This window comes from Phoenix dactylifera, chromosome 15, assembly GCF_009389715.1.
Source record: "Phoenix dactylifera cultivar Barhee BC4 chromosome 15, palm_55x_up_171113_PBpolish2nd_filt_p, whole genome shotgun sequence".
Classification (NCBI taxonomy): Eukaryota; Viridiplantae; Streptophyta; class Magnoliopsida; order Arecales; family Arecaceae; genus Phoenix; species Phoenix dactylifera.
Genome location: NC_052406.1, coordinates 1,158,762 through 1,170,603, shown reverse-complemented (window position 1 = coordinate 1,170,603; position 11,842 = coordinate 1,158,762). Strand labels below are relative to the sequence as shown.

The 11,842-nt window shown below is 40.0% G+C and overlaps 1 pseudogene; it reads right to left on the bottom strand.

Moving 5' to 3' along the window:
• Positions 1–3,044: 3,044 nt before the first annotated feature.
• On the bottom strand, positions 3,045–7,011 carry LOC103719798 (annotated as a pseudogene).
• Between the last annotated feature and the right edge of the window lie 4,831 nt (positions 7,012–11,842).

Below are 11,842 nucleotides of genomic sequence, written 5' to 3'. Positions count from 1 at the left end.
TGATGCACACTAATTGGCCTCTTAATATATAATGTAAGCTTATTTGATACATATATAGTAGCAATCCAATACATACTTCAGATGAATCGATACATAGTTTTTGGAATATAATGTTTACTAGTACATAGTACATGATTAGTTGATATACACTTAGCAATATAATTATTCAACATTCCAATACATATTTTTAGATAAATTGATACACAATTTTTAGAATATGATCGTGCACTACATGGCCAAGTGATATACACTTATCAGCTTCTTGATATATATTGGGAGCTTTTATGATACATACCTAGCAGTAACTCATACATACTTTCAAATAAAGTGATATATAATTTTTAAAATATAGTATTCACTAGTACACACTGCATTGTGAGGTGATACTGACTTAATAAAATAGTTATCCAATACTCTAACATACATTTTTAGGTAAATTGATACACAATTTCTAGCAAGGCCGGAGAAAAAGACTTCGGAGGAAAAGGAAGACCTCAAAGATGAGAGAGATGGCTTGATAAGGAAGAAGATAAAAGGAGAGGCTTGATAAGGAAGAAAGGGGATACGGATTATGGTCTTTCTTCATGGATGGTCTCTTTTGGCGCATGTAATGTTTTTTTTTTTGTCTTCTTTTTTTAAGTTGGAGGACTTGCAAACTTCATTAGTAGAAATTCTCTTATCTTTATTTGACTTTTAGATTTTCTCTATTGGCGCAAAAGAAAATGTGTCAAAAAATGAGTTTTGCCCCATATTTCTTCTTATGGTGCCCGTCCTATATGATTTTTATTTGTCTGGATAGGACTGGATATGGATCGGATCAAAAATTTATCAACCCGAACCCATCCTATTTATTAAACAAATAAAAAATTCAGATATAAACCCTACCTATTTATAAAATAGGTAACTTGACTCTACTTGCACAACTTGTTTATTAAATAGATCAAATTAGGCTAAATAGGTTAAATAGATTAAGTGGGTTTTTAACATATTAGATGGATTTTAACGGGTTAAACATGTTAAGTGGGTCGGGTTATATAGGAGAGAAATGGGTTAAGCAAATTTTAAACAGATTAAATAAATTTTAAATAAGTTAAACCGGTCAGGACATGATCCAACCCAATTATTAAATAGATCAAAATAGGTTAAACAAATCAAAAGTTTAAATCTGAACCCAATCAATTTTATAAATAGGTTGAGACAAGTTGACTTATTTATGATCTAATCCTTTTTAAGTCAAATTCAAACATGCTTAAAATAGGTTATTTGCAGGTCGGGTTAAGGTCGGATGTGGGTCAAGATTTTGTATATAACTATCCTAATCCTTTCTAGTCCAAGCCATTAATTGATCAAATTAGGGAACTGGGAAGTAGTCTCGATCAAGGAGTGATAGACCTCATAGATGAATGGTTGTAACTGACGCGGACTGGAATTGGATTGTGTGAGCTGCATGATACCGTGTGAATCTTGAGATGATTGTGTAAAAGATTTGCTATTGATGCTAATGAACATGGGTGGGATGTTTTGGAGATAATGATGATGTAATATAAATCGAACAAATCTAGGGGCTGAATCAAATACAATAAAGGAGGAGCCCTAAGCTGGGAGAAATGACATCCAAAATTGAGATGAGGGTGGGACTCGACGTAGGTTATTGAAACCAGCCCTAAAAGATTTTATTAATCCTAAAATTTCAAGAAACTCATGTACAGTGTTCACCATATATCCCTCTTAAAGGTAATGGATGGGCGTTGTTGCCCCATCATTGGCTTGATCAGCCATTGTATTAAGACCTCAGGAAATCATCCTTTGCTTTCCCTTTGTACGCCTCCTTATTTCTCTAGAATACTGTTATTAGTCTTGCTGCAGTGCTTATTATACCCTTGCAGTTCACCATTTATATAATGTTCCCAAACAGATATATATTTTGACCATGTTGATCTTTTATTATGCAATTATAATCTAGGAGCTCAAGGATGCAAAAAGTTATGCCTTATGTAACATTATGCATTATAATCTGATTATTTATGATATTATGTGAGCAGTGATCAGATCACATCATTTATCGTGCCAACAAAATGCGGAACCAAAAAAAGCTTGACAGATTTTCCTTTTTTCTCCCGGCAATGGTAACAGGGCTTTTAATTATTTCATCGAACTTGTTGTGAGTTCCTTGATATCCTAATAACAGAAGTTGATCCATAATTCAGAAAGATCACTGAACACGGTATAGAACATTTTGGCCACTATAAATTAAGTTGGATAGAATCTAGAAGTGAGATTCACCATATTGAAAAGCTAAATCATGTATCAAACTTCTGGAGACCAAACTTAGTTATACGATACCTAATTAAGTTGATCTTTTTATTAAAATAGTGTAACTTTTCGAGATTTAGTGCTAACCTCTAAAAAAAAAAGGTTGAAATGGGCCTAAATTTTATCATTAGGGCTTTGAAACAGGTAAATCAAATCAAAAGTTTCTTTTTCAAAAAATACTTTGACTGATATATCTCTCAATCCGTGAATAAATTAGACAGAGTGATAGAAAACAAGTTGATATAGAAGTCAGAGATGTACATTATGTAGAATTATAGTTTTTTTATATTTAGTTTTACTAATTATATTTACTTTTGAAAATATAGTCATATTCGAACTAGAAAAGGAATCTAACTCGAATTGTATAAAAAAGGACTTCATGTTATAAATAGGAGTGGATCATCGATAAAATAAAAGGAGATATAAACCCTATCTTAGCATTTTTTCCATTATTTCTAAATTTTCTTTGGCAGATTCAACTTAAGCTGGCTGAAGAAATTCTTCTTTCTCCATAATCGGATCATTCAAAGCGCAGGATATTCTCTACTAAACGTGTCATAGGAATATCCTCTCAAAAATAAAAAAAAAGCATTATGAAAATATATACTGCAACAACACATATTAAAGGAACCACCAGTACATATATGAAGCGTCTAACAAGAAAATATTTTATGAAGATTATAACTAATAATCATACTAGAACCTCTTATAAAGTGAGACATAGATGCAGACACTGCAATGGGTCTTACTTGGATCTTCTCAGTCCAATTTATTACAGCAAATCATATTTTGTAAATATGCTCTCATATATTCCTTACCCCCAATCAAATTATTCCTGAAGCTGAGACAATATATTGATCATGGCTTGACGCGGCTTGCACACGGCCTCCAAAGGGACGGCCTTGGGCATGGCGAGCCCCTCGCCCTCAGTCAAATCCACCTCCTCTTCTCCAACCCTCTTCCATTCAAAACACTGGATCAGAGATCCCAGCACCAACCCCATCAACCTCGTAGCCAAGCCTTCTCCTGGGCACGCCCTCCTCCCTGACCCAAAAGGGAGAAACTTGTACCTCTCTCCCTCGCCCCCTTCAAATTAACCTTTCTGGCTTGAACTCCGTGGGATCCTCCCATACCTTCGGATCCCTGTGGATTGCATAGGCATTGATCAATAGCATCGTGCCGCGTGGAATGTCGAAGCCTCCTACGTTGCACTCGGCTGATGACTCGTGTGGCACCAGGAGTGGGCCGGCTGGGAACAATCTGAGTGTCTCCTTGATGATGCTCTCGAGGTAGTGAAGGCGAGGGAGATCTGAATCAGAGACCAAGTGCTCGTGGCCAACATGACTCTCTATTTCAGTGTAAACTTTCTCCAGTGCCTCTGGGTGGTTGAGTAGGAGTGACGTTGCCCATTCCATTGTTGCAGCAGTAGTATCAGTTCCAGCTGCTATGAGGACCTACAAAGAAATAAAAGCCAGTTAAATCATATCTATACTCATTAAAGAAAAGAATTGCAGCATCTTTAATCATATCTATACTCAGATTGGTGATCTAAATGGGGAGAAAAGTGAGTGATTACTCTTTAGATTTTTTTCTACAAAAAAAATCTAAGTAAAATTTTAAAATATTTCTTCGTTTGATTCTTTTTTTTTTTTTTTGGAGGTCTTTATGCTAGAAAACTTCAGGTCAAATGATTAACCAAATTCATTAATTGGTATAAAATTTATGACTAAATAAGATGCCGATTTCCCAATCAAGTACATCAATGGTCCAAGGTTACTTTGGATCGGATTGGTCGAAATTTTGATTGAAATGCTATTAATTAGGCGATCAACTCGGAACCCGGCGATCCAACTTGAAAAAATTGAATTTGAGTTTCTATGTTTTTCAGTGACCTAACTAGTTCAATTTTCCAAAGTTACCCCACAAGAAGTCGTTTTTTATATTTGTATTAGATGCGCACCAATTTCAGCTAGCTAAAGCTAACTTTTGTTGCTTAAAGTGAGATTTGGGTTGGGTTACGAGAACAACAGCATATGCTTTTATAACTCATCAAGGCACCTCAACCCAAACTTTGCCTATCTGCTGACACTTAACCCAACTTAACAAGCCAACCTCAAACTGTCTTGGTCTTGGTCTTTATCCTAACCTGAATAAAGTTCTAGCCCATGATCCCAAATGAATCGAAAATTTAATCTCCACTTAAAACTCAAATATAGATACGGATTGAAAAACTCTTGATCCAAATGCAATCCAAAAAAATATGAACATGAGCTAAGTTGCAACCCAAACCATGTTCCCATATGCATTCAAAGCACGCAAGATCAATTCTTTGACCACCACTTTGTATCGGGAGATACCTAAAAAAAATATAAAGGTTGTATATATTTAACCCTCTATAAATCTAATAGTGGTGGAAGTCTCGTGCAATGAGATATTTCAGGTCTGATGCGGTTGCTACCATGAAAATATGAACATGGGCTCAGCTGCAACCCAAACCATGTTCCCATATGCATTCAAAGCACAGAGTCAATTCTTTGACCATCACTTATATCAGGAGATACCAAAAATTATACAAGATTGTATATATCTGACCCTTTGTATAAACAAAAGTCCCGTGCAGGAAGATATTTTAGGTCTGATGCGGTTGCTATCATGATATATATCAAGTCCAAGGGCGCCACCAAAAAAAAGAGAGAGAGAGAGAGAGAGAGAGAGAGGAGTCGTGCAACGTGTAAGGTGAGAAATTTACGGCTGTGTCGGCACAAAGGTGTGGGTCCCGGCGGCAGCTACCTTCGACCATCAGGGCTATCTAACGAACCTCGTAGAATCACGTTTAAAGTGTTCAATTAAAATATATGTGAGAACGACCCCCATGGATTCCTGTTCCTCGGATGTGTCGACGTTTTTGACCGTGTCTACTGTGCATGGCTGTGAGTCCTTATTTTGGCTTTTGTTTTGTCCCGGCCGGGTAGAATAACTTCTAATAATAAAAGCCTGATTAAGGCCAGATTTCTAGATCAACTACATGCATCTCACATGTTGAACACTAGTTCTTTGAAAATAAAGCAGTGATTAAGGCCAGATTGTATTCAACAATTGCTCCTCTCTCTTGCAAAGAATCCACCAGAACTCTCTTCTATTTTAAAGTTAGTTTTGTACTTTTTATTTTGAGTTAAGTATTTTTTTGCTTTCTATTTTTTTTTGGTACAACGACGTCTTACATACGATGGTGTGGATGCAGCCAACAAAATCAGAAAAAAAAATTGTCAGAAAGGAGAAAGAATAGACACGTAGCTCTTAAATAGTGTATCAAAGCATTTGGTGTTGTATGCTAAAGATAATATTCCTACAAGTTTATCTATAAGGAGGAAATCACTATATTAAAGAATGTGCTTCAACTAATGTACCTTATCCAATCAACTTCTTCTTCCTGCAACTCTTTTTCATATTCTTCCCGTTTTGCTTTTTATTTCATGTCAATTTTCCAACATTTCTTTTTTCAAAAAAAAAGTAGGTAATGATGGAACTATCTGAGTTTAGTTTTCCTTTCTTTCCTCAAAGTATTTTTTAGCTTTCTTAGTTGTACCTATAATTTTTTCGAAAAGAAAATAATTTTTGGGTCCCTTACTGCTGTATAACTACCAAGATCTTCTCAATTAATAATCAATGTGAAACTAAACATACCCCCACAGTCTTACTGGTTAAAATAACCATTATTAGTTTTACTCTTAAGCGATTTCAAATTATTTTATGTTAAAATAATAACTGTTATAGCATTAGTTCTACAGATATTGTAATAGAAAATAATGGGCAAATGACAAATGACAATTGCATCATTTTCAGAATATCTGTTCACTCATAAGGAAATAATGTTTATTTTGAGAAAAACTTGATTAAAAATTTCAATTTTGAAAAAAAGGTATTTTATTAAGAAAATAGTAATATTTTATTAGGAAAACATTAATGTCCCTTATTTTAATAATATCATGATCGTGGTAAAGGGATAATGGCAAACTGATAACTGTTTTTGTTATATCTGCTATTAATAATATATTATTCATATAACGGATTCCTATAAAATTGCTGTAACGGCTCTTATTTAAACCGTAGAGCGGATCTTAATGAATCTCATCTCCAAATTATTTAAACGCAAAAATCTAATTGGAAAATACGAACCAGTATTATTCCTTTGATGATATCATCGGTGTAGTACACGGGATCCTCTTCTTGCAGCGAAAGCATGACATCCACGATAGTCTTCTTCTCTTCCCTCCTCCATCTTCCTTCCCCCACCGGCAGCGGTGGCGGCGCATCTCGTCGACCATCTCTTGGAACAACCCATCCATGTCCTTCACCATCCGCTTCTTAACCCCGTTCACCCCCACCCACCTCAGCAGCGGTACGAAGTCCTCCAGGCTCGACACCGAGCTAACATAGAATATCTCCTCCACGACTCGCCGGAACCGCCGCACCCAGAGTCTGCCTCGCATAGGAGATGCCCTCCCATAGCGCTGTCAGCTCATCTCTAATGACAGAGGTGTCAAAGATCTTTCGTCTCTCGGTCACCACAAGTCTGGAATAGTGGTCCCTAATAAAAAAGCCCACTCCTCCACTTACTCCTTTCCTAGCAACATTGCTGTTGAAATTTACCTTAAGATAACTTGGGGGTGGGGGCTCCCCAGAGATAAAAACAAACATGGTCGCTAAAGAAGCTACATGGGAATCCCAGATGTCCCTAGCCGTCCCAGGAGAAAGTAGCCTCGGCTGCGTGAATCAATACTCTGTCGACCACAATCCTCGGATGAACCTACCTATCCTCGAAGATTCGGATGTTCCTATTTAGCCATATGTAATAGGCAAAGTAGGCACGTCTGACCCCCAATCCATGGTGTCGGGCCTTCTCGAAGATGCCTTCAAACAAGCCAAAAAATTCTCCGTCGGGGTCATGCCTTGCCCGCGCACCGCCAGATTTAGGCCGCCCACGGGCATCCAAAAAGGACATGGTAGATGGACTCCTCAACCTCCGGGTATGCCTCGCAGGCTGGGGAAACCCTCACCCCTCTGCTGACCAATACTCCCCTGGTTGTTAGGCACCACCAAGCTAGCTTCCAGATGAACATGGAAACATGGGGGTGGATGCGCAGTCACCAAATCCAGGTACCATCTATCTGTTGAGTCGAGGCCCTCGTCACTAGGTCGCAAAGGTCTCGAGAGTTCACCTTTGACCTCCCAGAGCCACTCCAGACACTCTTGCCCGCTATCTCCTCTACGAGTATCGGCAAAACTAAGACTCTCTCAGCCAGGTGCTCCCCAAAGGCCCGCCGAATGAGACCCTCCTCCCACCTTCGTTCCCTTGGAATGAATAGATCACAGATACTGCACCTGCCAAACACACCATATCAAGCAGTGTAGGCCATCCACTCAGCAACCAACCATTTGTCCTCTAGGATGTCAATCGTTTGCCCATCCCTGATCTGCCATCTGATTGCAGCGAGAATAGAAAAGCCCCATGCATAGATCTCTCTCCAAATAAAGGAACTGTGGCGCCTAATACGGAAGACAAGCTCTCCGGCCGAAACGCCGTACTTGGCCATCATTAGAGAATCCCAAAGGGCTCTAGTAGCAAGAACCTCCCACTGCTCTAACAAGGAGTGAGCCCACAAACCACCACCACTAGTCAGGTGACAGATCACATCCCAGGCCAGCAGGTGAACACCTCTCCCTCCCTCATGTTGGCCCCAGATGAAGCTCCTGAACAGACGCTCCATGGCTCTCAATGCTGCAAGAGGCCCAATGGTGTTGGAAAGGAGATAGACCGAGATTGATCTGAGAACAGATCGTACTAAGGTGACTCTACCCATCATGGATAGAGAACTCGCCTGCCACCCCTCCAATCTGTACCTGATTCCCTGCTCCATGGTGGAACACTCCCCCCTGCGGAGTTGACGCCCAGTAATCAACACCCCAAGGTACATCAAGGTGCCCTCCTGCTCGCCCATGCCTAAGATCTCCATAATGGAAGTCTTCACTCTCAGCTTGACCTTCGGACTGAAGCGAATAGTCGACTTGGCCAAGTTGACCTGTTGCCCTGATGCCACACAATACTCCACAAGAATTCTTCGGATCGTTTATGTAGACCGCCTCATCACATGGGCCAATAGCATGCAGTCATCGACAAATAGCAGATGCAAAACATGAGTCAAACTCGGTGCTGGGCTAGACTCCTCTAGAGCCTGTGCCTCTGTGCCATGCCGGAGTGCTTTAGATAGTGCATCCGCATAGATAGTGAAGAGTAACGGCGAGAGTGGGCACCCCTATCTCAACCCCACCGAGGTGTTGAAGAAGCACATGGGGGAGACATTCACAAGAATGGCGAATGATGGGGCCTGAATGCAGCCCAAGATCCATCTAATCTACACCGAGTGAAATCTGAAACTCACCTCCTTTGAAAACATACATATACATATGTATATATATACATATACATATCAGCAACTGAAAATTAAAAAAAGACACTACAAAAAAAGTGGTCTTTTCAGCATATTTTATATCCTTTACGGACGCTTATAAGCGTCGGTAAAGATCCGTCCGACGCTATCCAAAGCATCGTCGAAGCGTCGGCGATACCTGAGTGAAAAAAGTTTTTTCCAACGCTTCTCAAAAGCGTTGTGAAAGGTCGGTTTTTAACGACGCTTTTTACCGACGCTTAAAAGCGTCGCTAAAAGACTCATATAAGCGTCGGCTTTAGCCTTCAATTTTTTTACAAAAATAAAAAAAGAAAGAGAGGGGAACCAGGGCATGGCGCTCGCCGGCCTAGAAGGAGAGCTGATGGTTCATGGCCTGGAAGGAGAAATTTTACAAAGATTCCATGAAAGAAGAGCCAATACAAATTGAATCTATCAAGTAGGAACCTGTAACGATTTAAAGGAACCATAAAAGCAAAGATGAACCTGGGAACGATCGATTGATGAGGATGAGAGAGAGAGGAACCAGGGCATGGCGCTCGCCGGCCTGGAAGGAGAGTTGATGGTTCATGGCCTGGGTGTAGAACTAAGAGAGCGAGTTGGCCGCGCTGCAGAAGATGGAGTAGAGCGTCCGATCCACCTCGTCGAGGTGCGTTGCGTCCGATTTTTGCTTCCGCGCCATGGATTCGATTCTGAGGATAAGAAATAGAAACGATCACAAACGATCCGTAATGGAGGAGGAATTATAGAAGAAGAACTCCTCTCTGTCCTCTCTAAATCCCTAAGCCGCTTCAGAAATGAGAAAGAAAGCACCTATAATTTTTAAGGCTCGGAAGCACCTGCAATCACCAAGAAAGAAAAGGTCTGCAAAAACCCCCCAAAAATCAACAGAAAATACTAGCCTCGCCAAGAACAAAAAATGCAAGAAACGAGAGAAGAAGAAGGGCACTGGAAGAGGGCGAGGGCGACGGCAGTAGAAAAGCGAGATGGGGAGGCGATGGATTGATGTCGGCGCGGGACGCCGATCGGAGCTCGGAAAGTGAGATGGGGAGGCGATAGATTGATGTTGGCGCGGGGACGCCGATCGGAGCTCGGGAAGCGAGATGGGGAGGCGATCGGAGCTCGGGGACGCCGATCGGAGCTCGGGAAGCGAGATGAAGAGGCGATCGGAGCTCGAGGACGCTTTTGAATGGGAGGAGAGGAGACGAGACATTTTTAAGGTAGCTAGGGCATCAATCGAGAGTGGGGCGAGGCGTTGGAAAGGATTTGGCCTCTGATGACGCTTATAAGTGTCATCGTAGGTCCAGCTTACAGCGACGCTTAAAAAGCATCGTCGATTCTAAAGATGTACCGACGCTTTAAAGTGTCGGTAAAATTTGGCGCTGAACCAAAATATCCCGACGCTTTCTCCTAGCGTCGGGAAATCTACCTTTTCCTGTAGTGAGAAAAAGAAAAAAAAGTTATATTCTCCTCCTTTGAAAACGAAATCACCAATTTGTTAAAAAAAAAATTACCAACGGAGAAGAATATAACCTCTGTATATGGAAATTTAACCACTTGGTAGCACAAATTTTAGATATTTAGTTGACAGGTTTTAGACCTTAGTTTCACTCTTTAGATTTTTCGAAGTAGGTGAAAAGAAACAACAGGCATAATATATCAACTATAGAAAACTTGAGGGGGAGGAAAGAGAAAAGCTCTCTCGAGCTGCGTGCAAATCCATGTGACAGAAAACATGGGTCTCTCAGTCTCTTCTCACGGCTGCAAAAAATTCATGAGTGGCTATGAAAACTAGCTTTAGGCGTGCTATGCATGCAAGGTCTGAACTTTTATAAATATGGAATTCTATTTTTCTCCCCTTAACACCCTTTTGTTGGTACTTTCCAACCATATTAGAGACATGTCTCCAAGCTCTTTAGTCATGTCATTCCATTCCACCAAAGGCCAACAAGAAAAGTCTCACTCCGCTCTTTCTCTCTACATCTTCTTGTTGTTGTGAAACTTGCATAATATCATTTCAGGGAGAAGCCATAGCTTTCAGAATTTTTCGTAGGCACTCAAGAAACTGGCATAGGCTTGGCTCGAGGTAGTGGGTACAGTTGCAATAGTTTAATAAATGTCATTTATATTACTTCTATTTTAAAGACACTATGCCTCTTTCCAATAATATCTCTTTAAAAATTGAATCACCTACTTAAAATTAAAAAAAATAAAAAGAAAAAAAAAGTTATATTCTCCTCCTTTCAACACTGAATTACCAATTAGCAAAAAAAATCACCAACGGAGAAAAATATAACCTATGTGTTTGAAAATTTGACCACTCAGTAGCACAAATTTTGGATATTTAGTTGACAGGTTTTACCCTCAGTTTCACTCTTCAGATTTTTTGAAGTAGGTGAAAAGAAACAACATGCGTAATATATCAGCTACAGAAAATTTGAGGGGGAGAGGAGAGAAAAACTCTCGAGCTGCACGCAAATCTGTGATAGAAAACATAGGTCTCTCAGTCTCTTCTCACGGCTGCAAAAAATTATGAGTGCCTACGAAAACCAGCTTTAGGCGTGCTATGCTTACAAGGTCTAAACTTTTATAAGTATAGCGTTCCTTTTTTTCTCCCCTCGACCCCCTTTTGTTGGTACTTTCTCACCTTCATGCCATTCCATTCCACCAAATGCCAACAAGAAAAGTCTCACTCCTCTCTTTCTCTCTACGTCTTCTTATCATTGTGAAACTGGCATAATATCACTTCAGGGATAAGCCCTAGCTTTATGAATTTTTCATAGGCACTCATGAAACTAGCATGGGCTTTATTGACCCAAAGATTGATATTGATGATCACAAAACCTTGAAGTATAATTAATAATGGTTGTGTTGCAAGAAGAAAGATAATTTGTTTTGCAAAGAATATAGCAAGTTGAAGAATACAAGAAGGGCTATAGTGCCGAGCTGACTCCTATTCATAAGCCGATTTCTGCTTCAGCCGAGTCGACGTAAGGTCTGCGCAAGTCGACTCGAGCATGCTGGGAGGCATAACGGGTAGTTTTTCACGACTCCAACGGCTAGTT